The sequence below is a fragment of the Heptranchias perlo genome, chromosome 20 (genome assembly GCF_035084215.1).
Source record: "Heptranchias perlo isolate sHepPer1 chromosome 20, sHepPer1.hap1, whole genome shotgun sequence".
In the NCBI taxonomy this organism is placed as follows: Eukaryota; Metazoa; Chordata; class Chondrichthyes; order Hexanchiformes; family Hexanchidae; genus Heptranchias; species Heptranchias perlo.
Window position 1 is genome coordinate 20,372,290 of NC_090344.1, and position 27,204 is coordinate 20,399,493.

Sequence of the window (27,204 nt, forward strand, 5' to 3'; positions counted from 1 at the left end):
CAGAATCGAGTTTTCCCTGTAAGTCCTGAATTGAAGGGAAAGGCGCTACAAACAAGTCGGAGAAATGAAGAGCGGAAAATGTGGATGAAACTTGCTCGAGTGAAAATCCCTGTCTGTTGGAAGACCCAGTCCCCAGTGGTGGAGAGGATTGGTATTTCAAGCTGTTTCACAGCTCACACACACACCATTGGTTCATTTAATCACCTTCAACAACTCGATTACATCATCACTTAATCTTCTATACACAAGGAAATACAAACCTTGTCTGTGCAACCTGTCCCGCATAACTTAACTGTTTTAGCCCCGGTATCATTCTGGTGAATCTGCGCTGCACCCCCTCCAAGGCCAATATATCCTCCCTGAGGTGTGGTGCTCAGAACTGAATGCAGGACTCGAAATGTGGTCTCAGCAGAGTTTATATAACAGTAACATAGCTTCCACCACTTTAAATTCCAGCTCCCTTAAGGTAAAGGCCAACATTCCATTAGCCTTTTGGGTTATTTTTTGTAAATGTCCACTGACTTTTAGTGATTTCTGCACTTGGACCCGAAAACATCTTTCCTCCTCCACAGTTTCTAGCTTCTCACCAGTTAGAAAATATTCTAACCTATCTTGCTTAGGTCCAAAGTTCATACTTCCCCATATTGAAAGATTGAACAGACTGGGGCTCTTTTCCATAGGAAAGAGAAGGCTGAGGGCTAAGCTGATATCGGACTTCAAGGTTATGCAAGGGTTTGATAGATCAGATGTAGATAAGGTGTTTGAACTTTTGGTTGTGAGGATTCCAAAACTTGGTGCCATAAATAAAAGTTTGTCACTAATTAATCCAATATGGCATTCAAGAGAACCAGATATACCCAGAGACTCGTTAGAATGTGCAACTCGCTACCTCAAGAAGTAGTTAAGACGAATCGCATGGATGCGTTTACGGGGAAGCTAGATAAACACATGGAGGAGAAAGGAATAAAGGAATAAACGTGTTTGCTCATAAGGTTAGATGAAGAGGGGTTGGAGGAGGTTCGTCTGCAGCATAAACACCGGCATAGTCTAATTGGGCCGAATTGTCCGTTTCTGAGATGTACATTCTATGTAATTCTATGTAAGCTCCATCTGCCACAGTTTTACCAACTCACTTAACCTATCAATTTCTCTTATAACTTTATGCTCCGACCTGCACTACTCAATGTGCCACCTAACTTGGTGTCGTCGACAAACTTGGATATACGGCTCTCATTCATTCATCTACGTCATTTAAGCATATAGTAAAAAGCTGATGGGCCGGAACAGATCCCTGGGGGACACCACTAATCACATCCTGTCAATTTGAGCACAGATCCATTATCCCTACTCTCTGTCTCCTACCTCCCAACCAACTCCCTACCCATGTCAATGGGTTGCTTTAATTTCCATGTGCTCCCATTTGTGTTAACAGTCTCTTATGTGGCACCTTATCGAATGCCTCTGGAAGTCAATACACATAAACACCCATAGACACTCCATTATCTACCACGTTATTATATCTTCAAAAAGTTCAACTAGTTTCGTTGGACTTGACTTCGTCTTTACAAATCCATGCTGGCTCTCTCTGATCAATTCATGTGTATCCAAGTGCTCAGTCATTCTTTCCCTAATAACAGATACTGGTAACTTCCCCACAACAGACGCCAGAATAATAGGTCTGTAATTTTCTACTTTATCTCTCCTCCCCTTCCTAAATAATGGAGTGACAGTGCCAATTTTTCAATCCATGGAACAATTCCTGATTCAAGAGAGTTTTGAACGATCATGACTAAAGCATGTACAATTTCCTCACCGATTCCTTTTAATCCCCTGGGATGGTAACCATCAGGTCCTGGAGATTTGTTTATCTTTAGTCCAATTACTTTCACCATTACTATTATTTTACTTACACTGAATCCCCTTGATTTATTTTCAGTTTTCCTCGTGTCTCTGGGATATTACCCTCATCCTTTTCTTTGAGTGTTTAGCAAGTCTGCCATTTCCTGATTTTCAATTACAATATCGCCCCCAACCATCTTTCAAGGGGCCACATTACTCTAAGTCACCCTTCTTTCTCTTTGTATACTGTTAATACCGTGAGAGTTGTCCGTATTTTCCTTCACAAGTTTTTCTCGTTTTCCCGTTTTGCACCTCTGAAGATTTTTTAAAATTTCAGCACCACGATAAACAACACTTCGCTGTGAAATTTGCTTCATTAATTCTTCAGTGTCAGAGCGAGAATTGTCTGATCCTCTAATTTATTTAATGTAACAAACAAACACAAGCAAACATATCCATCCGTGTATCAACGCACTGATGGACACACACAGATAAACACAGCCTGAAACGTAGTCAGTATCGGGATTCACAGGGAAACGGGCAAGCGAAACAGACAAAGATGGAACAGTCTGAACCCCCAACAGAATGTGGCATGTGGCTGATAGATATTAATGAGAGGAGGTGAAAACCACAGCCAGGAATTGGCTCCTGTTTACGAGACAGGATCTCCTGTCGAGTAAATAGGAGATCCTAGGTTCAATTCCCAGCAGCGCCTTGATGTAGTTTATAATGTTTAGTGAATCTGACAAGCGAAAACATGCAGTGCGGTGTTTGTCCTTGTTCAGAGAGCCAACACAGAACTGATCAGAATGTCGCTTCAAAAATGCCCCTTCATTTTTCAGATCGACCTCTCATGGAATGTGACCGTAACACATCAATGTCAGGACACGCTCTTGTCTCTGGGATGGTAATGGTCGGGGTCTAATTCTCAATTCGAGAGTCATAGCACGGAGAAGCCTGAATTTAACCCCAGACTTTTGACCTTGACCTGCGGTTCAAACTTTTGCAAAGAGGGGAAAGAAGTCCCCAAATCACTCCACCTGAATCTCAAGCACCTTCGGAAGAAGTTCAGTTCAAACAATCAGGACTTTAAAGGCACCTCAATGACCTGCACTTTCATTGAACGAGCTTTGCTTACAATTGCATTCGACCTTGAAACCGCTCTGGGCTTTCATCTCACTGAAGCAGAGTGTGTCCGCTTTGTATCTGTGAGCATGTCAGTGACGAGGTTCGCTTTGATATTGGTCGCTTACAAATTTTAAAATTTCACCAAGCATCGGGGAAAAGAAACCGAGAATCGAATTGTCCCTGTAAATGATGAATTGAAGGGATTGGTGCTCCAAGCAGATCTGGAAAATGCGCAGTGCGGTCGATCAGGAGTTCCAAATCCACCCTCTCGCCACTCGGCGATCATATTAACTGAGCTTTACCCTGGCCCAGTGTCACCGCGCTGAAATCGAGTATTTATCCGGCACGTTTCTCTTAACTTCATAGTTGCTGATTTAAGAGTGAAGACCGGCTCGTTGGATTTTCACTCCTGCAAGCTTCAATCATTCATTTTGGACTGACAGTAGACAAATGTTACAATGGTCACTGCAACCTCAAAGATTAGCTGAGTGAATTATTGGTTCAGTCGGTAAATTCTTCACCTGTCTCGTGGTGCTATCGTTTGACGCGAAGGTTTGATGGTTTGAGCCCTAATTTTATTTTCCCTAAGGATTCATCACCTCAAAGTTCCAGGGTTTCAATGTGTGTTTTGTCTGCAAGAAAATGTACCGTGATCATTGCCGGCTGAGCAGGGCTGATATTCCACCATTTACCCTGCGGTTGGAGAGCAGGCACATCAATCGGATAAAGGAATGGAACATTGGCTTCACGGAAATCACAATTCATAACCCATTTATTTTAAGCGGGTTTATTTTAAATGAGTTAACGCCTGCCTTAAATGGTCGACTCAGGACTGTCAGACAAAGAGGTTAAATCTTCAGAGAATAATTACCACAGTCATTTTTAGACTGGATGCCGCACGGCCACTTTGCTATCAGTGAACAGAGCCAAGAAAGACCAAAGTGCCGTTTGCCCCTCTCAGTGTGGCCCTGAAGGACTGTGTCCAGGTTGAAGTTCTGTTCCCACCGGACGATCCTGCCCCCAGATTGTCCTTTCTGAGCTCCAGTCAGGTGATGCTAAACACTCAGGTGGGAAAGACCAAAATCTACAACAAGATGTTTAAAACAAAGCTGATTTATTCAACAGATATCCAGAAAATTAAACTCCAGCCCAGTTATAGGGGTTATTAACATCAGAAGAAACAAACCCGACATGTCAGAATGAAAATGGTTCAGTTCTGGATGGGATTAACAGCAGAATCCAACTCCTGCAGTCACTTTTGAACTCCCTGGTGTCTCAGCACGTGTGATGACTGAATGAATCCCTTCCCACACACGGAATCATGGAATCATAGAAAGTTACAGAACAGAAGGAAGCCATTCGGCCTATCGTGTCTGTACCGGCCGAAAAAGAGCTATCCAACTTAATCCTACTTTCCAACACTTGGTCCATAGCCCTGGAGGTTTCGGCACTTCAAATGAACATCCAAGTACTTTTTAAATGAGTTGAGGTTTTCTGCCTCGACCACCCTTTCAGACAGTGAGTTCCAGTCCCCTAACAACCTGTTCGCTTTTGTGTATCCTGTTACTTTTTCACAGCTATCCGGAAGTCTGTAAACAACTCCCACCAAAGTCTTGTATTCTATTCTGTTACTCATTTCTGCGTGCTCACCTTTACTGATATCTCTTCTTTCCAATGCAGTAATAGTATCCCTCATCAATATCGCTACTCCACCGCCTTTTCCAATGTCCCTATCCTTTCCAAACGGCTCATAACTTGAAATATTTATCTCAGTCATGCCCAGTTTGTCGTCAGGTCTCAGTGATGAGCACTACGTCATGCACTGTAAGCTGAATTTACGCTTCTAATTCACTTGTTTTATTTCTTATGCTACGTACATTAGTGTATAGAACATTTAATTGGGCATTAGAACTTGTCCGACCTTTATGCCCTGATGTTGTGTTCAACATACTTGGTAAATAAGGTTGGTGAGCTGCAGACACAAGTGGTAACATGGAATTATGTTATAGTGTCAATAATGGAGACCTGGCTCAAACAAGCGGAGGAGTGGACACTTAGATATTCCAGGCTACAACGTATTCAGGAAAGGCAGGGAAAAAAAGGAGGGGGGGCGGGGCTGGAGGGGAGCAGGCACTATTGATCAAAAATACTGTTACAGCGGTAGAAAGGGTCGCCCTGCTTAGGGGTTCAAAGGCATAATCTATTTGTTTAGAATTAAGGAACAATTGAGGAGCTATTACGCTGCTGGATGCATTCTTTTGGCGACCAAATAGTGGGAAGGAGATAGAGGAGCAAATTGGCAGGTAAATTGGAGAAAGATGCAATAATTTTAGAGTAGTGATCAAAGGGAACTTCATTTATCAGAATATAGACTGGGAAATAGCAGTGTAAAAGTCAAAGAGGGCGAGCAATTCCTGAAATGTGCACAAGAGAAATTTCTTAATCCGTATGTTTTCAGCCCAACGAGGAAGGAAGCAGTGTTGGATTTATTTAGGGGAAAGAAGTGGGGCAAGTGGAGCATGATTCTCTGGGGGAGCATTTGCAGCAGGTTTAGTGTAGTTATGGAAAATGCAAGGAAAAATCAGGTATGAAAATACTCCACTGGGAAGAGCGAATTTCAGCGAGTTGAAAAGGGATCGGGTCCAGGTGGATTGGAATCAAAAATTGACAGTTAAAACAGGAAATGAGCAATTGGAGGCTTTGAGTGAGGAGATAGTTCGGGTACAGACTGGATACATTCTTACTCGAGGAAAGGTTGGGCATGGAAAACTAGAGCTCCCAGGATGACAACAGAGTATTTGAGACAACATTATGTACATTCTGAATACCAACGTCCGGACAGGTGTGCCCGCGGTTATCAACCACAACCTCGTCACCTTCACGCTGACAGATAAAAAGCGGCCACATTCTGCTTCAGTGAGATTAAATCCGAGAGCGGTTTCAAGGTCAATTGCAATTGCAAGCATTCAGAGGACGTGAGATCATTGAGATACCTCCAAACACCCTGCCAGTTTGAACAGCAGCTCAAGATCAAAAGTCTGGGGGGGAAAATGCGGACTCGTCCGGGATTTGAACCCGGGATCTTTCACATATTTTAAACAACAAACCCGAAGCGAGAATCATACCCCTCGACCAACGAGCCCGCTGAAAAAAGAAAGCAACAAGTAGTAGTTTCTGAGTATCAGCGGCCACTTTCCCCAAATCTCCCTGAAAGTACCGTAAACAAAAATGTGTCCGCACATTAGTGAAGAATCATAAAGCCAATTTCTTCACTTTTGTGTTTTGTTTAGGTCTCCTGACGCTCATAAAGATGATTGGGGACAGTTGATGAGTTATCGGTGTGAGGGTGCAGATACTCCGGTGTGAGGGCGCAGATACTCCGGTGTGAGGGCGCAGATACTCCGGTGTGAGGGCGCAGATACTCCGGTGTGAGGGCGCAGATACTCGGATTTAAGGGTGCCGATACTCGGATGCAGGGATTTGTTGCCGCGACTGAAATGCGGCTTAGAACTGTTATTATCCAAGGCAGCGCTGCAGGATCCTTTCATGATCTCTCACAAATCAACTGAAACCCATCGGAATGTGAATACAATTTTGCGTTTCCAAAATAAAAGGGAGTGACATTCATTGTGGAAACAGTCTGGCGTCACTCACTGCAGAAATATCCATGTCAGATTGAAGCGGCTCTCCTGCAACCTTCGAACCTTGTCTGTCAAGAAGAATTCAGATTTCGGCGAAGCCAATCACAGGTGAAATGATGGAAGATCGGCCGCACTCAGCTGGCCATCGAAACCGGGCATTTGTTTTGCAGCCAAAACAAACATCAGAACCAGGAAATGCGAGACCATGAAGATAAAAGTTTCCCGACCGTCCCTGGGTGGGATCGAACCACCAACCTTTCGGTTAACAGCCGAACGCGCTAACCGATTGCGCCACAGAGACAGCACACGTTTGCTGTTGAACTCCTGATTCAACGAACTAAAAATTCAGGTTGCAGCGATCAAAATAAATTCTCTCCACTATCAGTTTACTTTTCCAAAATAAAGTGTGTGAAGTTTGCACGAGTGAAAATCTGTGCTCTATTATTCCTGAACATTAAACTCACCTTGCCATTGAACACCTGTCTGTTGGAAGACTCCGTCCCCTCGTGGTCGAGAGGATTGATTTCTCGAGCTGTGATTCGCCATTCTCTATTCCAGTAAAATTCAGGTTTGCTGAAAATGAGATGAGATGAAATGAGCAGGTCCGACGAGCAGGTCTGTGACACGACTCGGTGTTTGCAAAGATGTCTCTTGCACTTACAGTGAAGCGGACGGCACGTTTCACTCTTAAACCACGAACCATGATGTTCAGAAAAAGTGTGGCCGAGACATCCGCGATTTCAGCGCGGTGACACTGGGTCAGAGTAAAGTTCCGTTCATGCGATTGCCGAGTGGCGAGAAGGTGGATTTGGAACTCCTGTGCGGCTGCACTGCGAGTTGTCCAGATCTGCTTGGAGCGATATTCACTTCAATTCATCACTGACAGGGACAATTTGATTCCAAGATTCTTTTTCTCTGCTGCTTGGTGAGATTTCAAAAGTTGTAAACGACCCATACCGACCCCAAACTCGTCACTTCCACTCTGACAGATGGAACGCGGTCACACTCTTCACTTCAGTGAGATGAAAGCCGGGAGCGATTTCACGGTGGAATGCAATGGCGAACAAAACTCATTCCAAGAAAGTGCAGGTCATTGAGGTGCCTTTAAATTCCTGATTGTTTGCATTGAACGTCTTCCCAAAGCGTTTAAGACTCACGTGGAGCGATTTGGGGACTTGTTTTCCATCTTTGCAAAAGTTTCAACCGCAGGTCAAAATCAAAAGTCTAGGGCGGAATGAGACGCCTTCCTGAAATTTTAGAACCAGCGAAGCAGACTTTCGAGCAAGGTTCTGTTTATTGAGAAAAAGCAGATACAATATTCATCCCGGAACGATCCAGAATCCGATCAGCTCGAAAAGTAACGGTTACCCCGTGATTTGAACACGCAGCCTTCTGGTGACGCAATAGTTCATGAAGATTGAAGCAGGAAGTTGAAAAGTGGGAATTGATAAATTCAGTGAGTGGGCAAAACTGCGGCAAATATAGTTCAATGGGGGGTGAGCGAGATCATCCAATTTAAATCTAAGAAAGGTAAATCAGAATGTTTTCTAAATGGTGAGAAACTAGGAACTGTGGAGGAGCAGAGAGATTTCGGAGTCCAAGTACAGAAAGCGCTACCAACTAGCGTACAGGTCCAGAAATTAATTAAAATGTCTAATGGACCGTCAGTACGGCCGGTTAACTCAGTTGCTTCGAGTGTGTTATAACGCCTTAATCACGGATTCGATTCTTATAATTTACTTTATTTATTTTGGCTTTTTATAACTTTTAAAATCGAAGCTTACAAAAAAATGTATAAAGACAGATTCGAGGGGACAGTTTTTTGAATAACATCCATTGTCACTTTGCCCCTGGACCGGAGAAACACGTCTTTCTTTTTATTCAGGTTTTTTTTTAGCAACTGACCCTGTGGTGCAATGGCTCGTGTGTTGGACTTCTACTTGTTTTGTTTGATAAGCCATTCAAAGGCTGTGGATTCGAGTTGCAACGGCGTTGGATTTTAGTTCGGGAGCTGGGAAGTGAAATTTTGCAGCAAAACCGCAACAGGATCATTAATGTCCGTCAAGGATGTGAAACTGCCCCCGACACTTCATCTTACACAAGTGGCTCCAGTCCCAGCCGAATTCATGATTCTTAAACCACTCTGAGCTGGATTGGCGAAACTCTCTCAAGAAGGAGACTCAACATCTGCTCAGACCGAAAGTCAATCTGCTGGACTTCCGGCTCTCTCAGACTGCATGTTCCTTCAGACAGGTTTCCACTGGACACATTCATCCTGCTGCCGTGGCAGCATTGGTGCTTCAGGGGTAGAATTCTTGCTTGCAGTAATTCTATTCCTGTAAAACTAGCTCCTGAAGTGCAGGATGGAAAATATCCTGGCTGAGCGGCCTCTGGCGCTGGTTTAAAGCTCCAGTTAAATCCCACGATTTGAAGATGTATCAAAGTCATAGTTTGTGTCTCTGAAACCGCAGCCTCCCTCCTGTAAACAAGTAATACTAAACATCTCATCTGCTCTTGCAACCGCATAGTCCGGAGGAACCACATGGCAATTCAGATAATTAAATGAATTGTGGAACACATCAATTGTACCTTCAACTCCGGTCGAAATGTTCACAAACAAGGTTTGTTTGATCTTACTGAGATTCGAATTAAAAAACCCAGCATTTCCTGAGCCTATAACTCAAATAAGGACTGATTGCGCCGCTAGAGTCTGGTCACTCTGATCACCTGTCACACTCTGCTGGAAAGAATCTGAAGGTGAGATTTCCTTACCTGTGGAAACGTGTCCAGTCACTGTGATGAAACTAATATCTGCACTTTCACTTTCAGCTTCTTTCACATCCTCTGCTCCATTGCACTGCAATCGGGATTTCTGTGAACAGGTCAAAATGGATATTTGCAGAAATTCTGTCAGTGGTAAAATTAGAATCGAGAAACGCACCAAACATTGAAACCAGCGATTTAAACCACGAGCTCACAGTTCCACAAAACAAGGCCTGTCTTTAAAGGTCTGTTTAATGATCGAATAAATTAATTGGAAGCCATTTGACCGCATTTGCCTCGTGCTGGGGTTGTTCGCCTTCGAGTAGAGAAGGTTCAGAGGAGATTTGATAGAAGTGTTCAAAGTCATGAAGAGTTTAGATAAAGTAAACAAAGAGAAGCTGTTTTAATTGGCGGAATGGTCTGGAACCAGAGGACACAGATTTGAGGTGATTGCAAAAGAACCAAAGGCGATATGAGGAAAAACTTAATGACACAGCGAGTAGTTCTGCTCTGGAATGCGCTGCTTGAAAGGATGGTGGAATCAGATTCAATCGTGACTTGAAAAAGGAATTTGAAGGGGAAAAATACAGAGCACCGGGAAAGGGCCGGGGAATGGGACTAATTGGATTGATCTTATAAAAAGCCGCCACGGGCTCGATGAGCCGAATTGCCTCCTTCTGTGCTGTCACCATTCTATGATTCGATGGACAGAAGCGGTCTGAATGAATGGGCGATCGGTTGTGGGGAGCAGGGAAATTTTCGACTGGCTGTACGGTTGTGTTGCTGACGGCTCCTTGTTCTCGGATTATGGTTTTCATTTTGGGCGTTTCACTGATTGATATCTGAGAGGTCCCCAGTTCAAATCCCAGAACCCTCCTGTTTCACTATTTCCAGTGAGGATTCACTCATTTCTTTCTCACATCTTTTCAGCGTTGCAGAAAGCAGGATTGATTTAATTGTCGAGCATATTTGAGGACAAGGGGTCGGAATGCAGCCGGTTTATCGACGCAACACACACGGAGAGAGTAAAATGTCTCACGGCGGTGTGCAGATTGAAACTGAAGGTGAATTTATCCCAATTCAGGCGATCTCAGAGGTGCAGAATAAAAATGCGCCTTAATTGGTCGGGAATACGAACCCTGTTCCCTCGCGTGGTTAGTGCAAATTCTACCAGTGAAACAGCAACGTTTGCATGGTATCGGGCTCTCTGTGTCCAGTTGGAAACCTGTTTGAAACAACATATAATTTCACAAATCTCCTCTGAGTACCTTGCGCATTCTGATTTGCAGCCCTGCATTACCAGCACTCGCTGCTTGTGATGGCCGAGTGGTTAAACCGTTACATCTAAAACTCGACAGGGTCTTTCGGTGAAACATTGGAATCTTGCTCACGGCGCTATTGTTTACAGTTTTGTTCAATGCTCAAATAAATATGAACTGGAGATAACGGGCCGCATTTCCTTCTCTCAGATAGATCCTCCACCGCGGCAGAGCCTTTTAATTGGGAGCCCAATGGTCTCTTGCAAAACTTCAAGGTGCTTGAAGGAAACTTCACAATAATCCACAACTGGAGAATTGTGTCCAATTCTGGGCACCGCACTTTAGGAAGGATGTGAAGGCCTTAGGGGTGGCGCAGAAAAGATTTACTGGAACGGTTTCAGGGATGAGGGACTTCAGTTACGTGGATCGACTGGAGAAGCTGGGCTTATTCTCCTTAGGGCAGGAAGGTTGAGAGGAGATTTGATAGAAGTGTTCTAAATCATGACGGGTTCAGATAAAGTAAATAAAGAGAAACTGCTCCCGTTGGCGGAAGGGTCGAGAACTTGAGGGCACAGATTTACGGTGGTTGACAAAAGAACCAAAGGCGATATAAGGAAAAACGTTTTAAATCAGCGAGTAGTTATAATCTGGAATGCATCGCCTGAAAGGGTGGTGGAAGCAGATTTAATCGTGACTCTCTAAAAGGAATTGGATAAGTATTTGAAGGAAAAATATTAGCGGGTCTACAGGGAAAGAACGGGGGAATGGGACGAACTGGATTGCTCTTAAAGAGAGCCGGGGAAGGCTCAATGGGCCGAATGGCCTCCTTCTGTGCAGTAACGATTCTATGAATGTATGATTCCATCTCGCTCAAGCTTCGTTTCAAATTCTGCTCACTTGATAATCAAGCTTTTTTTCGATACTGATATCTCTCTATCTCTCCCTGTCTCTGTCCCTCTCTGTTTTCCCCTGATGGACTTCTCAAGCTTCGTTGAACGGCCAAAGCTCATCGAACCTGCGACACCAGCAGAGAACGGTAAAGATCGAAAGACTGAGACGGTCGGAAAAGTAAAGGACCAACCCAGATGATGAATTCGTAGCCAATGTCCACATATTGATGTCTCTTCGTCCTCATAGTGAAAACATCAGTACTTTTAGCCCAGTATAAAAACAAAGTCTTGTATTTATAAAGCGCTTTTCACGACCTCAAGACTTCCCAAAGCGCTTTACATCCAATGAAGTATTTTTGAAGTGTGGTCACTGTTATACTTGTAGGAGAGTGGGTAATCTGCGGATGCCGAGACAGACAACAATGTAGCTTTAGAGCAATTAATTCTGCAAAGTCTCACTTGATAATACAACTCGCACATTCGAAACGAATGTGGTAAAGAGTGGCTAATATTGTTGATATGAAATAGTTAATGTACGTCTTCACATTGCCGTACATCGGAATAGAAAAAGTGATGGGATGGACAGAATGGTGGCCGATCGGCTGTGGGTGGCACAGAATTCTGCATTGGTTGCACCCCTCTGTTATCAGTGGCTCGTTGGTCTTGGGGTATGATTCTCGCTTTGTGGATTTGCTGATTGTTATGTGAGAGATCCCGGACGAGCCCTGCGGTGTTACCATTTTTAGTTCAAAATCACCAATTGGCTTCTCGCGTCTTGTCAGCGGTGTCGTCGGCAGGATTGTCTTAATTCCAGTGCATGGAGGACAGAATGCAGAGGTTCTGTCGACGACAACACACATGGAGAAACGAAAATATCACAAGATGATGTTCAGATTGAAGCTGAATGTAAATGTATCCCAATTCACGTGACCTCATGAATCGAGAATGAAAAATGCTCCTCTATTGGGTGGTGATCGAACCCGCGCCTCCCGCGCAGAAATCAAGAATTTTATCACTGAAATAACAAAGTCCGCATCGCAGCCCGCGGCATGTGTTCAGTTCGAAACCTGTCTAAAAGAACATACAGTCTCAGAGTTCTCCTGTCATAACTTTCTTCATTGTCTTCTGCAGCCGTGTCGGATTTGTCGCTTGCAGCTGCGATGACCCAATGATTAAGGCGTTCGACTTGCAATGTGATTTTCCAACCCAGCTTCGACGCAACACACGTGGAGAATGGAAAATGTCTCAAATGGTGCGCAGATTGAAGCTGAGGGCGAATGTCGCACAATTCACGCGATCTTATGAATGGAGAATGAAAATAATCCTAAACGAACCGGAAATCGAACCCCGGTTTCTCACGTGATAAATGAGAATTCTATCACCGAAACAGCAAAGTCAGCACATCAACAAGCTGTAAGTTTCCAGTTGGAAACCTGTCTGAGAGAACAAAGTGTCACAGATCTCGTGTGATAACCCTACGCATTCTGATTTATAGCTGTGCATCATCAATGTTTGCAGCTGCGATGGCCGAGTGGTTAAGGCGTTGGACTTGAAATCCAATGGGGCTTCCCTGCACAGGTTCGAATCCTGTTCGCAGCGCTATTTTTTAAAGTTTGCTCAGTGTTCAAATTAATATGAACTTGAACGAACGGACCTTGTTCGCTCCCTCAGAGAGGTGCTCCATCGCCAACGACGCTTTTAACTCGGAGCCCAATGATCTCTCGCAAAATTGCAAGACACGTGAAGGAATCTCTCCCAAGCTCCATTCGAAGTTCTGCTTGTTCGCAGAACTTGACATTTATACAATTTATTTCTATGTTTTAATCTCTCCCTGTCTCTGTCTCTTGAATTTGCTTGTTTTCTCCTGATGGACTTCTCAGGCATCGTGAACAGCGAAGAATGATGGAACCTGCAACACTAGCAGAGAAGGGTAAAGATGGAAAGACTGAGACGGTAGGAAAAGAAAAGGTGCAACCCAGCTGATGAATTCGTAATTAATGTCCACACATTTATGTTTCTTCCCCTCACAATGAAAAAATCAGCAATTTGAGTACAGTACACTTATGGTAGAGTGTATAATATGCGGATGTTGAGACCGACAATCGAACCTTTCCCGTGGTGATGAAAGCGCCGAATCCTAAACACTGAACCCCAAGGAAACGCTGAAAATTCTTTGCTGCGAACAAGCAGAGCAACGCAGCCTTCCCGACTTGGCCCTTTGTAATTCAGGTCATTTTCCTGCCAGACAAACTGCTCGTACAAAATGGCATTTTCTGTTCGAAATAATATCGCGACAGAGGTGATGTTCAGGCAATGACATCACCAAGTGCAAGTAGGCATGTACATGAAATGGAAAGTGAGGTAAAATACTCCCATAAGCTGCTGATGGACATGTTTCCATTTCCAAAATTCACGCACTGAATACAGCTCCTTGGAAAACTGCAAGGCCACGCAGGTCCATCGTGAATCGTTTGAAGCAACTGACAGTTTAAAGTGGCATCTCCTCCTGCTTCTGTGGGGAGTGAGAGAGAGGCACTGTCGGTATTTGCGTGCAGTTTGATTTTGCACAGAACTGCACAGAGAAACAGCAAATATACCGGGGCTGTGAGATGTTCTATATTATTCATATTTAGCCACAGGAACATCCGCAGTCAGAAGCTGAAAAGAAGGAGAGATAAGAGGCCTGAGAATAAACACAGAGCTGAATTAATTTTGAAAGAGCGAAAGAAAAACTAATGTCATCAGTTCCACTTTGTCTCTTGCGCAATCTTGGGAGCTCCCCAATGGCCTGGTGGTGAGAATTCGGTCCTCTCACCGCCGCGAGGTTCGATTCCCAGTTAGGGAATTAACTTTAAAAAGAGTTATGAACTTATTAAATTAATTACATGAAGCTAATTAAATCCTGTTCGTAGTTGAATCCCTGTTTCAATCACCATGAATCAATCGATAACTTTCTATTTCAGACTGAAGGCGATGTTGACGTGGTTCCCGAGAGACAGTCAAAACTTTAATAAGATTTTTATGCTTTGAATGTGATGAATTTTTTTCATTTTATAGACTGCATCTTAAGAGTGGGATTAAAAACGCAGTGGAGTCGTTGTTAAATTTAACATTAACTGGCAATTGTCGCTGTTTATCACAGGAGCGCCCGAACTGGTTCTCCGATCAAGATGAAAGGAACGCAACGAGGAACATCTGATACAACACGAAAGGCATCGGGCTATGACAAAAATCCCCACCGTTTTGCTTTTCCAAAATAAAGGGTGTGAAATTTATTCTCTGAACATAGGAACAGTCTGGTCTCGCTCACTACAGAAATCTCCATGTCACAGCGAACCAGTTCTCCTGCAGCGAGTGCGGCCTCCCTTCGGGCCTTTCGGGGGGTTGCCTGTCAAGGAGAATTGTAATTACCGTGAAGCCAATGTTCCATTCCTTTATATGATTCATGTGCCTGATTTCCGACCGCAGGGTAAATGGTAGAATATCAGCCCTGCTCAGCTGGCAATGATTCCGGTACATTTTCTTGATTCCAAAACATGCGTTGAAACCCTGGAACTTTGAGGCGATGAATCCTGAGGATAAAATAAAATAAGGGCTCGAACCATCAAACTTTCACGCTAACCGATAACACCGCCGAGAACAGGTGAAGAGATCACCTGCTAAACCAATAATTCACTGGGCTAAACTTTGAGTTTGTAGCGACCAATATAACAACTGTCTACAGTCAGTGAAAAATGAATGGTTGAAACTTGCAGGAGTGAAAATCCAACAAGCCGGTCTTCATTCTTAAACCAGCAACTATGAAGAAAAACACGCCGCACAAATACTCGATTTCAGTGCGGTGACACTGGGCCAGAGTAAAGCTCAGTTAATATGATTGCCGAGTGGCTGGAGGGTGGATTTGGAACTCCTGACCGATTGCACCACGCATTTTCCAGATCTGCTTGGATCACCAATCCCTTCACTTCATCATTTACATGGACAATTCGATTCTCGGTTTCTTTTCCCTGACGATTGATGAAATTTTACAAATTGGAAGCGATCAATATCAAAGCTAAACACGCGACCGACATGCTCACAGATACAAAGCGGCCACACTCTGCTTCAGTGAGATGAACGTCAAGGGCGATTTCATGGTCGAATGTAATGGCTAACAAAATTCATTCAACGAAAGTTCAGGTCGTTGAGGTGCCTTAAAAGTCCTGATTGTTTCCATTGAACTTCTTCCCAAAGCGTTTGAGATTCATTTGGGACGATTTGGGGACGTTATTTCATTTTATGCAAAAGTTTCAACTGCAGTTCAAGATCACAATACCGAGGACCACAGTTGTTCACAATTTATCAGTGCTTGGACCACAGTTGTTCACAATTTATCGGTGCTGGGACCACTGCTGTTCACAATTTATCTGTGCTGGGACCACTGTTGTTCAAAATTTACATTCATGATTTGGACACAGGAATCAGAAGTACAATTTCAAAATTTAGGGACGACACCTAATTGCGAGCTGTAGTTAATACAAAGGAAAAATGCGAAAAATAAAGGAAGACATTAGTAAAATTGCAGAATGGGAGTGTAAATGGCAAATAAATTACAATATTTGTTGTGTACTCCCTTTCCTTTTTGCCCCCCCCCCCGACTAAATGCATTACCTCACACTTCTTCAGATTGAATTGCATTTGCCACTTTTCTATCCACCTGTCCGCTCTATGGATATCTTCCTGCAGTCGACAGCTTTCCTCCTCACTATCAACCCAGGACCAATTTTTGTATCATCTGCAAATTTCTTAATCATGCCCCCTACATTTAAGTCCAAATCAATGATCTGTACCACGAAATGCAGGGACCTAGTACGAAGCAGCATGGAACCCCACTCGAAACAGCCTTCCAGTCACAAAAACACCCGTCGATCACAACCGCTTGGTTCCTGCCACTCAGCCAATTTTGGATTCAACTTGCCAATGTCCCTTGGATCCAATGGGCTTTTACATTTTTGACCAATCTGCCATGTAGGACTTTGCCAAAAGCCTCGCTAAAATCCATATAGACTACATCAATCGCGATACCCTCATCGATCCTCCTTGATATTTCCTCAAATAATTCAATTCAAACGACCTTCCCTTAACAAATCCACGCTGACTGTCCTTGATTAATCCGGGCCTTTCGAAATGACGATTCATACTTTCCGTCAGAATTGTGCTCAATAATTTACCCACCATCGAGTTTAGGCTGACTGGCCTGTATTTTTTCGATCTATCCCTTTTTCCCTTTTTAAACAATGTTACAACGTTAGCAATCCTCAAATCCTCCTGCACGACACCTTTTGCCAGGGTGGGTTGAAAAATGATGGTCAGAGCCTCCGCTTTTTCCTTCCTTGCTTCTGTTAACATCCTGGGATATATTTTATCTGGGCCTGGAGATTCAGGTGGAGCGATTTGAGGACTTATTTTTCCTATTTGCAAACGTTTCTGCCGCAGGTCAAGATCACAAGTCGAGGTCCAAATTTGGACGAGTTCCGACTTTGAACCTCAAATCGTGAATTATGCCCCCACCACAACGAGCCCAGAAACAAGAACGTGTCCTTAAATTAACGTGTGGCAGATACATTCTATGAGAGGTCTGTCTGGACAATGAAAGGGCGTTTATGAACAGTCATCTTGCTGTCCGTTTCCTCCTGAAACCTGAAAAAAGACAAACACCACAGTGTGATTTTGTCGCTTAATTCCACAAATTAGGTAAAATAATAAGCTGTACAAGGCACTGCTGGGAGTTGAACCCAGGATCTCCTGTTTACTAGACAGATGCTTTAACCAGCTAAGCCACAGCGCCAAGTGATGATGCAGTAGCCCCACCTCCTCGCACTAATATCTATCAGCGACACTTCACTATTGGGGATTCAGGCCGTTTCATCTCTGTCCATTTCACTTGTCCGTTTCCCTGTGCATTCCGATGTTGACAGCATTTCTCGCTGTGTTTATCTTTGTGTATCCATCAGTGCGTTGATACACGGATGATTACGTGTGATTGTATTTGTTACATTACATAAATTAGGGCTTCAGACAATTCTCGCTCTGACATTGGAGAACTATTGAGCCGAACTTTACAGCGAAGTGTTGTTTGTTGTGGTGCTGATGCTAAAAAATCGTAAGAGGAGCAAAAAGGGAAAAGGAGAAAAACTTGTGAGGGAAAATGAAGACAACTCTCAACGTTTTTACAAGTATATTAAGAGAAAGAAAGGAGGCTTAGAGTAACTTGGGCCGCTTAAAAACAGATGGAGGTGATATTGTAATTGAAAATCAGGAAATGGCAGTTGCTCAATTTTTACTTTGCATCAGTTGTCACAGAAATGGATGAGGATAACATCCCAGAGACACGAGGAAAACTGTTAATAAATCACGGGGATTGGTATAAGTAAAATAACGGCAATGGAGAAAATAATTAGGCTAAAGATAGACAAATCTCCAGGACCTGATGTTCACCATCCCAGGGATTAAAAGGAACAGGTGAGGAAATTGTGCATGCTTTCGTCATGATTGATCAAAACTCTCTTGATTCGGGAATTGTTATTTAACGAAGAGCATCTGGATTGGAGGCTTCTGTTTGAGAAAGATCTCGAAGTGATAATTGAGAGACCGAAAATGAAGCTGTTTGGCAGGAGCGCTGATGCTTTCGGTTGTTCGCTGCTCTCGTTTTGCACAATTGTTAAGCGTGCGTTACTTATTTACAGCAGTGTGGGCTCCTGAAATGACCAGGTTGTGAGTTCGAGCGTCTTCTAAAACAATCAAACCTTTTACTCCGAACATTTTGACTGGAGTTCAAGGTACAACTGGTATGTTCCATAACGCATCTACTTCTTAGTGTTCCCATGTGGGCTCTTGGGTTCCTCCGGCCTGCCGTCTTGCAATAGGAGGTGCCAGTTTACTTGTTCATAGGGGGAGAGGGGGCTTTTAGCGGCATCTCACATGGCAAAGGGGCCGTTACGAGATATTTAAATCTAAAGAACCAAACAAGCAATTCTTCTTTTCGTTAAGCCGATATTCATCGGTTGGAAGTGTCGTGTGGGGAAAATTTGGAAGGGAAATATTCTGCCTGGTGTCACTGTGTAACGGGAGAAATTATTCAGCTTACAGATATTAATACGCTGAAAGGTCGAGATGCCTTTTCCAGCTCCCGTGTGGGACAAGTTCAGCTTTTGAGCCGCTGGGTAAAGTGTTATTTTAATTGCTGCTAACGAATGACAAGACATTTGGCACAAACAAGAAGAATTATAAACTCACGAGTTCACTGTCCATGTTTCTTACATCATGTTCAACAGGAACAAGGATTCTCCTCAACACGTTACTGAGAATTTTATCAAACGGACCTCACCGTTGCTCGACGGCTGTAGGGATAATTCAGAGACCTCCCATGAATACGTACGATGGGAGCTTATGTAGTATCGAGCCTGGGTAGCTCAGTCGGTCGAGTATCAGACTAAAGTGGGTAGTGAGATGATGGTTCAGCGTTTAACTGCCTCTCCAGGCTCCAAATTGGTGAACAGCTGGCAAGCTGTGTCTTTGCAGCGGGACCTGCGATGTGTTGTCAAAGCTTCGGTATTATCTTGTATCCCAGGGATGGGCAGTAATGCGCTGTCTGAGGCGGTTACCGATCTGGAATTCAACTTTTACAAAATACTTTACTGTATTAGTTCACTGTATTAACTTGTCAAAACTGATTAAACACTGTAAAAAAGACGAATATTTGTTCAAATCGCCATTAATCAACCAGTAACTTTCTGTTTCCGGCTGAAAGAAATGCTAACTTTTTTTATGCGCTCATTCACCAGGCCGAAATTAGGGAGTTCAGAGGGGAAGTGAAAAAGGAAATGAGAGGCACAGAGAAATATGACTATAGACTGACGGCCAGCATAAAAGGGAATCCAAAAGTTTTCGACAGGCATGTGAACATTCAACGGATTGTAAGGGGAGGGGAGAGGCCGATTAGGCCCGATAAAGGAGATCTACTGATGGAGGCAGAGGGGATGGCCTCGGTACCAAATGAGTACTTTGCATCTGCCGTTACCAAGAAGATGCTGCCAGAGTCTCAGCAAAAGAAGGTATAGTTAAGGTACTGGATGGTCTAAAAATTGAAAAAGCAGAGGCACTTGAACGGCTGGCTGTACTTAAAGTAGATAAACCACCAGGTCCAAATCGGATGCATGCTAGGTTGCTGAGGGAAGTAAAGGTGGACATTGCGGAGGTACTGGCCATAATCAACAAACATCCTTAGATATGTGGGTGGTGCCAGAGGACTGGAGAATTGCAAAGATTACACCCTTGCCCAAAAAAGGGTGTACGATTAAACCCAGCAACTATAGGCCAGTCAGTTTAACCTCAGTGGTGGGGAAAGGTTTAGAAACGATAACCCGGGATAGAATTAACAGTCACCTGGACGAGGGTGGATTGATTCGGGAAAGCCAGCACGGATTTGTTAAAGTCAAATCGTGGTTAACTAACCTGTAAGAGTTTTTTGATGAGGTAACAGAGAGGATAGATGAGGGCAATTCAGTTGATGTGGTGTATGTGGACTTTCAAAAGGCGTTTGATAAAGTGCCGCATGGTAGGCTTATCATCAAGATTGCGGCCCATGGAATAAAGGGGGCAGTAACAACATGAATGCAGAATTGACTAAGAGCAGGAAACAGAGATTACTGGTGAACGGTTGTTTTTCGAACTGGCGAGAGTTGTACATTGGCGTTCCCCAGGGATCAGTGCTGGGACCACTGCTTTTCTTGATACATATTAATGACTTGGACTTGAGTGCACAGAGCACAATTTAAAATTTGCAGGTGAAACAAACCTTGGAATGGTCGTAAACAGTGATTAGAATAGTGATAGACTTCAAAGGATATTGGTAGGCTGGTGGCATGGGCGGCGACGTGGCAGATGAAATTTAATGCAGAAAAATGAGAAGTGATACATTTCGGTTGGAAGAACGAGGAGAGGCAATCTTAACTCCAGGGCACAAATGTAAAAGCGATCCAGGAACAAAGAGGGGTTTATGTGTACAAATCGTTGAATGTGGCAGGGCAGATTGAGAAAGCGGTTAAAAAGCATCCGGGATCCTGGGCTTTATAAATAGATCTATAGAGTACAAAAGTATAGCTGTCATGATGAAACTTTATAACACACTGGTTTCAACACAACTGAATTATTGTGTCCGGTTCTGGACATGGCACTTCAGGAAAGATGTGAAGGCCTTCGAGGGGGTGCAGATAAAAAATACTAGCATAATTCCATGGATGAGGGACATTAGTTACGTCGATAAGCAAGAGAATCTGAGGTTGTTCTCCTTGAAACAGAGACGGTTTTGTAGAGATTTGATAGAGGTATTCAAAATCACGAAGTGTCTGGACAGAGGAGATGGAGAGAAACTGTACCTATTGGCGGAAGGATCAAGAACCAGAGGACATAGATTTAAGGTGATTGTCAAAATAACCAAAGGTGACATGAGGAAAATTTTTTTACACAGCGAGAGGTTCGGATCTGGACTGCCCGATTGTACGATGGAGGCAGATTCAATCATGGCCTTCAAAGGGGAACTGGATAAGTACTTGAAAGGAAAAATAATGCAGGGCTTCGAGGATTGGTTCTAGCTGGATTGCTCTTGCAGAGAGCGAGCACGGACTCGTTGGCGCGAAAGGCCTCTTTCCGTGCTGTAACATTTCTATGATTCAATTCTATGTTTCGGATGCAATGCAAAGGGAACAGAGCGTGCCACGAATCGACACGACTCTCAGTATCCTCCCAAGCAATGTAGTTTAAGAGCAGCTAATTCTGAAACGTCTTACTTGATAACTCAAGTCGTGGACTCGAAAGCAATTTGGTAAAGAGATACTAATATTGGTGAATGGAAATAGTTGGTGCACAACTTGATATTGCTGTGCACCCGAATAGAAAACGAGATTGGATGGACAGAAGTGGTCTGAAAGGATGGCCGATCGGCTGTGAGACGCAACGAACATTTACACTGGCTTCACAACTAAGCTAACAGCGGCTCGTTGGTCTAGGGGTATGATTTTCGCTTAGGGCGTTTCATTGAGTAATATGCGAGAGGTCCCGGGTTCAAATCCCGGACGAGCCCTCATGTGTTGCTTCTTTTAGTGAAAAGTCACCAATTGTCTTCTCACATCTTTTCAGTTTTGTTGTTGGGAGAACTGAATTGTGGCCAGAGGATGTTTGAGCTCCAGTGGACTGAATGCCGAAGTTTCGTCGGCGGAACACACATGAAGCAAATAAAATGTCTCAAGATGATGAGGAGATTGAAACTGAATTTGGATTTTTCCCAATTCAGGCGGATATTAGATGACGGGATTGAAAGCCACATATCCAAGTTTGCCGATGACACCAAGATGGGCAGCATTGGAAGCAGTGCAGATGAAAGCATAAAATTACAGACAGGCATTAATATAATAAATGAATGGGCAAAATTGTGGCAAATGGTTCTGAATTTCGTCAAGTGTGAGGTCATCTACTTTGGACCTAAAAGGATAAATCAGAGTACTTTCTAAATGGTGAAAAGCTCGAAACAGTGGAGGTCCAAAAAGACTGAGGGGCCCATGTACATAGATCATTAAAATGTCATGGACAGGTATAAAAATAATCAAAAAGATTAATGGAATGTTGGTCTTTCTATCTAGACGACTAGAATACAAGGAGATAGGCATTATGATACAGCTGTACAAAGATCTGTTTAGACCACACCTGGAGTATTGTCTTCAGTTCTGGGCAACGCACCTTAGGAAGGATATATTGACAATGAAGGGAGTGCAGCGTCGATTTACTAGAGTGCTACCTGGGCTCCAAAGTTTAAATTACGCGGAGAGATTACATAAACTCGGGTTTGCCTCGAAATAAGTACATTAAGTGCTGATTTGATCGAACATTGCAAAATATTAAGGGGAACTGATGGGGTAAACAGAAAAAAAATATTTTCGCCCGTTAGCGTGTCGAGGACTCGGGGACAGAGCCTAAACATTAGGGTCAGGACTTTCAGGCGTGAAGTTGGGAAACACCTCTACAAGCAAAGGGAGGCAGAAGTTTGGAACTCTCTTCCACCAACGGCAGTTGATGCGAACTGAATTGTCAATTTTAAGACTGAAATTGATAGATTTTTGTTGACCAAAGGCATTAAGGGACATGGGGCTAAGGCGATAATATGCAGTTAGGTTACATATCAACCAGGATCACACTGAATTGCGCAACAGGCTCGAGGGGCGAAATGGTATACTTTTGCTCCTCAGCTCCTCATTGTTGCAGAGTGATCCTGCATTGTATTGGGAATCGAACCAAGGTCTCCAGCGCAACAGGTCAGAATTCAACCCCTGCACAACCAATGCGCGCGTTTGTAACAGCAGCATGTGTCCATTTGGAATCCGATCTGAATGAACATGCCGTTGACAGCTGCGTTGGACTCAAAATTCAATTGAGGTTTTCCTGCCCAGGTTTGAATTCTGCTCGCAGGGCTACTGTTTAAAGATCACTCCAGTGCTGAAATAGATTAATTGGAGTTAATTGACCGCATTTATCTCTCTCCCAGAATGAGAGATTCTCCAGCGAGGCCTATGATTTTAACGTGTGTCCAATTTTCTCTTGCAAGATTTCAAGACCCAAGAAGGAATCTCTCCCAATCTGTAACTTAAATTCTGCTAGTTTGCAAAACCTGACATTTATACTCTTTATTTTCTTTGCCTGCATCTCTCTGTCTCTCCATGTCTCTGTCTCTTGTCTCTCTGTGTTGTCCCCGATAGACTTCTCAGGCTTGCTCGAACGGCGATGGCTGATCTAACCTTCAACTATAGCACAGAAGGGTAAAGAAAAAAAAGACTGAGACAGCAGGAAAAGGAAAGGTGCAAACTAGCTGATAAATTCGTAGCTAATGCTTCCACATTCATGGCTCTTCACTCTCATAGTGAATGAAAGCAGCAATTTGAGTAAAGTGTACTTATGGTCGAGTGTAAACTATGACGCTGCCGAGACAGACGACAATGTCGTTTCAGAGTAATTCATTCTGTAAAGAGTCACTTGATAATACAAGTCGTACATTCAAAACAAATTTGATAAAGAGAGGCTAATATTGTTGATATGAAATAATTAGTGTAGAACCTGATATTGCTCTACGTGGTATATCGTACAAGAAAGCGAGTTTGGATGGCCATAGTGTGCTGAAAGGATGGCGGATCGGCAGCGTGGCAGTGAAATTTTACAGTGGCTGCACGGCTCTGTTGCCAGTTGGACTTTGGATCTGATTCTCGCTCAGGGAGTTTTACTGGCTCAAATCCCGGATGACCCCTGTTGTGTCCCCGTTTTTGGTCAAAAATCACCAATTGGCTTCTCACATCTTTTCAGCGATGTAAAAGGCAGGTTTGACGAATCTCCAGCAGAGCTTGTTTGAGCACCAGAGGACAGAAAGCAGAGGGTTTGTTCACGCAACACACGTCGACGAAATGAAGATAATCTTTCAAGAAGTTGTACAGATTGAACCCGGAACATGAATTTATCCCAATTCAGGCGATCTCATGGGTACAGAATACAAAAAGGTAAAGGAAGCTGCATTGGCCTGGAACCAACCCCTGGTTTCCCGCCGGCAGGCGAGGATTCCACACTGAGCCACCAATGCACACACGGCTGCAGGCTGCACGTGTAGCGTTGGATACGTGTCAAGAACATGCAGTTTGACAAAGTTCCTGTGATAAGCCTGCGCAGTCTGCTCGACAGCCGCGTGCTACCTGTGGGTGACCAAAAGAGTAGGTCAAGCATGGTCTTGAAATTCACTGGGGGTTCGAAATCACTTCACACCGCCACTGTGAAATGCTCAAATAAATAAGAGCTGCAGTTACCAGGCAGTGTTTACTTCTCTCAGAAATAAAGTTATAATCCAGCCCTATGTACACCTCTAAGATTTCACGACATTCGACGAATTTCCTTGAAGCTGCAGCTTAAATTCTGCTCAATCACAGAATTGGAGATTTCTACTATTTTTCTTTGCATGTATCTCTCTATCTCTGTCTGCGTTTCTTCACTTTCGGTGTTGCTCCCCAATGGACTTATCCGGCTTCCTTCAACGGCCAGGTCTGGAAACCCGGGATGGGAAAAGGCTGTCGGTTCTTCGTCCAATTGTTGGATTTCGACGGGATGAGTTTTGCTATTTTCCGTCTCCGTTTTCGGAAAATATAAACCCAGATGGGATTTCCCCTCCTCGGGTCCCGTCACCTTCGGGAAATGGGAATGAACCCGATCTATCACTCGGTCTTAATATCTGTGTTCTCATTGCTTAACAATAAAATTACAGTTATTTTCAGGACACATTTTAGAAATTAACACATAACAGACTTATTCGAAAACTAGAAGCACGTGGGATTAAAGGGCCGGTGGAAACGTGGGCAAGTAATTGGCTGAGGGATAGGAGGCAGAGAGTAGTGGTGAACGGATGTTTTTTCTGACTGGGGAGAAATATGCAGTGGAATCCCCCAGGGGTCGGTATTAGGATTATTGCTTTTCTTGTTATATATAAATGACTTGGATGTGGGAATAGAGAGTACAATTTCGAAGTTTGCGGATAATATAAAAGTTGGCAACGTAGTCAGTAATGAGCAAGATAAAAGCAGACTTCAGGAGGACATGGACAGACTGGTGAAATGGGAAGTCACGTGACAGATTCCATGGAGAGGCAGTATAATCTCAATGGAACAATTTATGGGGGATTCCAAGAGCAGAGGGACCTGGGGGTTCATATTCATAAAACAGGGTAAGTTGATAAGGTGGTTAAGAAAGCGTATGGGATACTTCGCTTTGTAAATAGGGGCATTGAATATAAAAAAAAGGAAATCATACTAATCCTGACAAATCATTTCTTAGGCCTCAGCTGAAGTATATTGTACAGATCTGGGAACCATACTTTAGGATAAAAAGGCATTGAAGAGGATTCAGAGCAGGTTGACCTGGATGATACCAGTGATGAGGGACTTCAGTTATATGGAGAGATTGGAGAAGCTGGGATTATTCTCCTTACAGCAGAGATGGTTAACGGGAGACCTAATAGAGGTATTCAAAATAATGAGGGTTTTTGAAAGAGCAAGTAGGGAGAAACTGTTTCCTCTGGCAAGTGGGTCGGGAACCGGAGATCACAGATTTAAAATAATTGGCAAAAGAACTAGAGGGGAATTGAGGAGAATTATTTTCACACAGAGGGTTGTTAAGATCAGGAACGCACTTCCTGAAAGGAAGCAGATTCCATGGGATCATTCAAAAGGCAATTGGACATAATTGAAGAGGATTAATTTGCAGGATTATTGGGAAAAATCTGGGGTGTGGGTCTAATTTGGACAGGTCTTCGAAAAAGCCGACACTGGCACGACGGCCGAATGGCCTCTTCTGTGCTGTAAGATTCTATGATTCTATGATTACCTTCTGAATCATTGCAATTGAAGCTATTCATTGTTGAGGAACCAAGAAAATTATAACCGTGATATTCGGCTTCTCCATTCCCTTATGAATATCGCAGCTTACAATGTCCAGGCGGGGGTGGGACTGAATGGGGGATAGAGTGCGGAGCTTGGAATGGAAGCCCAGCAAAATGAACTTGGTCTCATCAGTTTTCGTTATTTTTCCTACCAGTTGCCCGAAGCAGGCGGTGAACCTTCTTCTCGAGAGAGGATCGTCATTTCAGTTCAGAAGGAAAAAGGTATCAAGAAAATCGGGTAAAACGCACACATAATGATCCGGGACTTACAGCACACCCCTTTAAAACAGACACAGACACGCAATAATCCGGACACAAATCATAATTATGGGACATAAGTTTCTCTTACGTTGACCATAAGATTTACTCTTTTTACAATGGCACCAATGTACACTCTGATACTTCGCGACCATACAATCTCAACACCGTCCTGGAAGGAACTGTTGCTGATTTCAGCAAACAATGCACAACCCTCCGTCTGCCGTTTCGAGAAGGATGGGACTTTGACCAGACATTCTGGGTGGACTGAATGAGAGAAACAAAACTTAAACACAATAACGACGAGGATGGGAGTCGATCCCACGCGTGCACAGGACAATAGATTAGCAGTCCATCGCCTTAACCTCTCGGCCACCTCGTCGCATGGAGAAAAACGTGAAAGCCCCTTTATTCAAAATGAAAATACTGGCTCTGTTGCCAACCTGAAATAGAAACTGTGAATGTGCATATCCTCAGCAGGTCAGGCAGAATCTTGAGACACAGAAACAGAGTTAACGTTTCAGGTCGATGACCATCACATGAGTATTCCAACTCACTCAACTTGCGCCTTGTAGATGGTTGAACGGCTTTAGGGAATTCGAAGGTGAGTCAATTGGCGCAGAATATCCAGCCTCTGACCTGCACTTGAAGCCACAATATTTATGTAGCTGGTCCAGTTAAATTTCTGGTTAATGGTGACCACGAGTATGTTGATAGTGGGGGATTCGGCGATGTTAATACCGAATCCCCACAGAAGAGATTTACTGTAAAGTTTCCAGGGATGAGGGGTATAAGTTTCATGGATAGATTGGAGAAGCTGGGGTTGTTCTGCTTGGAACAGAGACGGTTACGAGGAGATTTGATAGAGGTATTCAAAATCATGAAGGATCTGAACAGATTAGATAGAGAGAAACTGTTCCTATTGGCGG

At 43.6% G+C, this 27,204-nt stretch overlaps 5 non-coding genes across 5 annotated transcripts; 2 read left to right on the forward strand and 3 right to left on the reverse strand.

The window, feature by feature from the left end:
* Positions 1-6,835: 6,835 nt before the first annotated feature.
* trnan-guu (transfer RNA asparagine (anticodon GUU)) lies at positions 6,836-6,909 on the reverse strand. Its single transcript has one exon. It is a non-coding gene; the product is annotated as a tRNA-Asn (tRNA).
* Positions 6,910-13,037: 6,128 nt separating this feature from the next.
* Positions 13,038-13,119, forward strand: trnas-uga (transfer RNA serine (anticodon UGA)). The gene has a single exon. It is a non-coding gene; the product is annotated as a tRNA-Ser (tRNA).
* Positions 13,120-17,273: 4,154 nt separating this feature from the next.
* Positions 17,274-17,347, reverse strand: trnat-agu (transfer RNA threonine (anticodon AGU)). The gene has a single exon. It is a non-coding gene; the product is annotated as a tRNA-Thr (tRNA).
* Positions 17,348-21,551: 4,204 nt separating this feature from the next.
* On the forward strand, positions 21,552-21,640 carry trnap-agg (transfer RNA proline (anticodon AGG)). The gene is given in 2 exon segments: positions 21,552-21,587; positions 21,605-21,640. It is a non-coding gene; the product is annotated as a tRNA-Pro (tRNA).
* A 4,935-nt stretch (positions 21,641-26,575) lies between these two features.
* Positions 26,576-26,657, reverse strand: trnas-gcu (transfer RNA serine (anticodon GCU)). Its single transcript has one exon. It is a non-coding gene; the product is annotated as a tRNA-Ser (tRNA).
* Between the last annotated feature and the right edge of the window lie 547 nt (positions 26,658-27,204).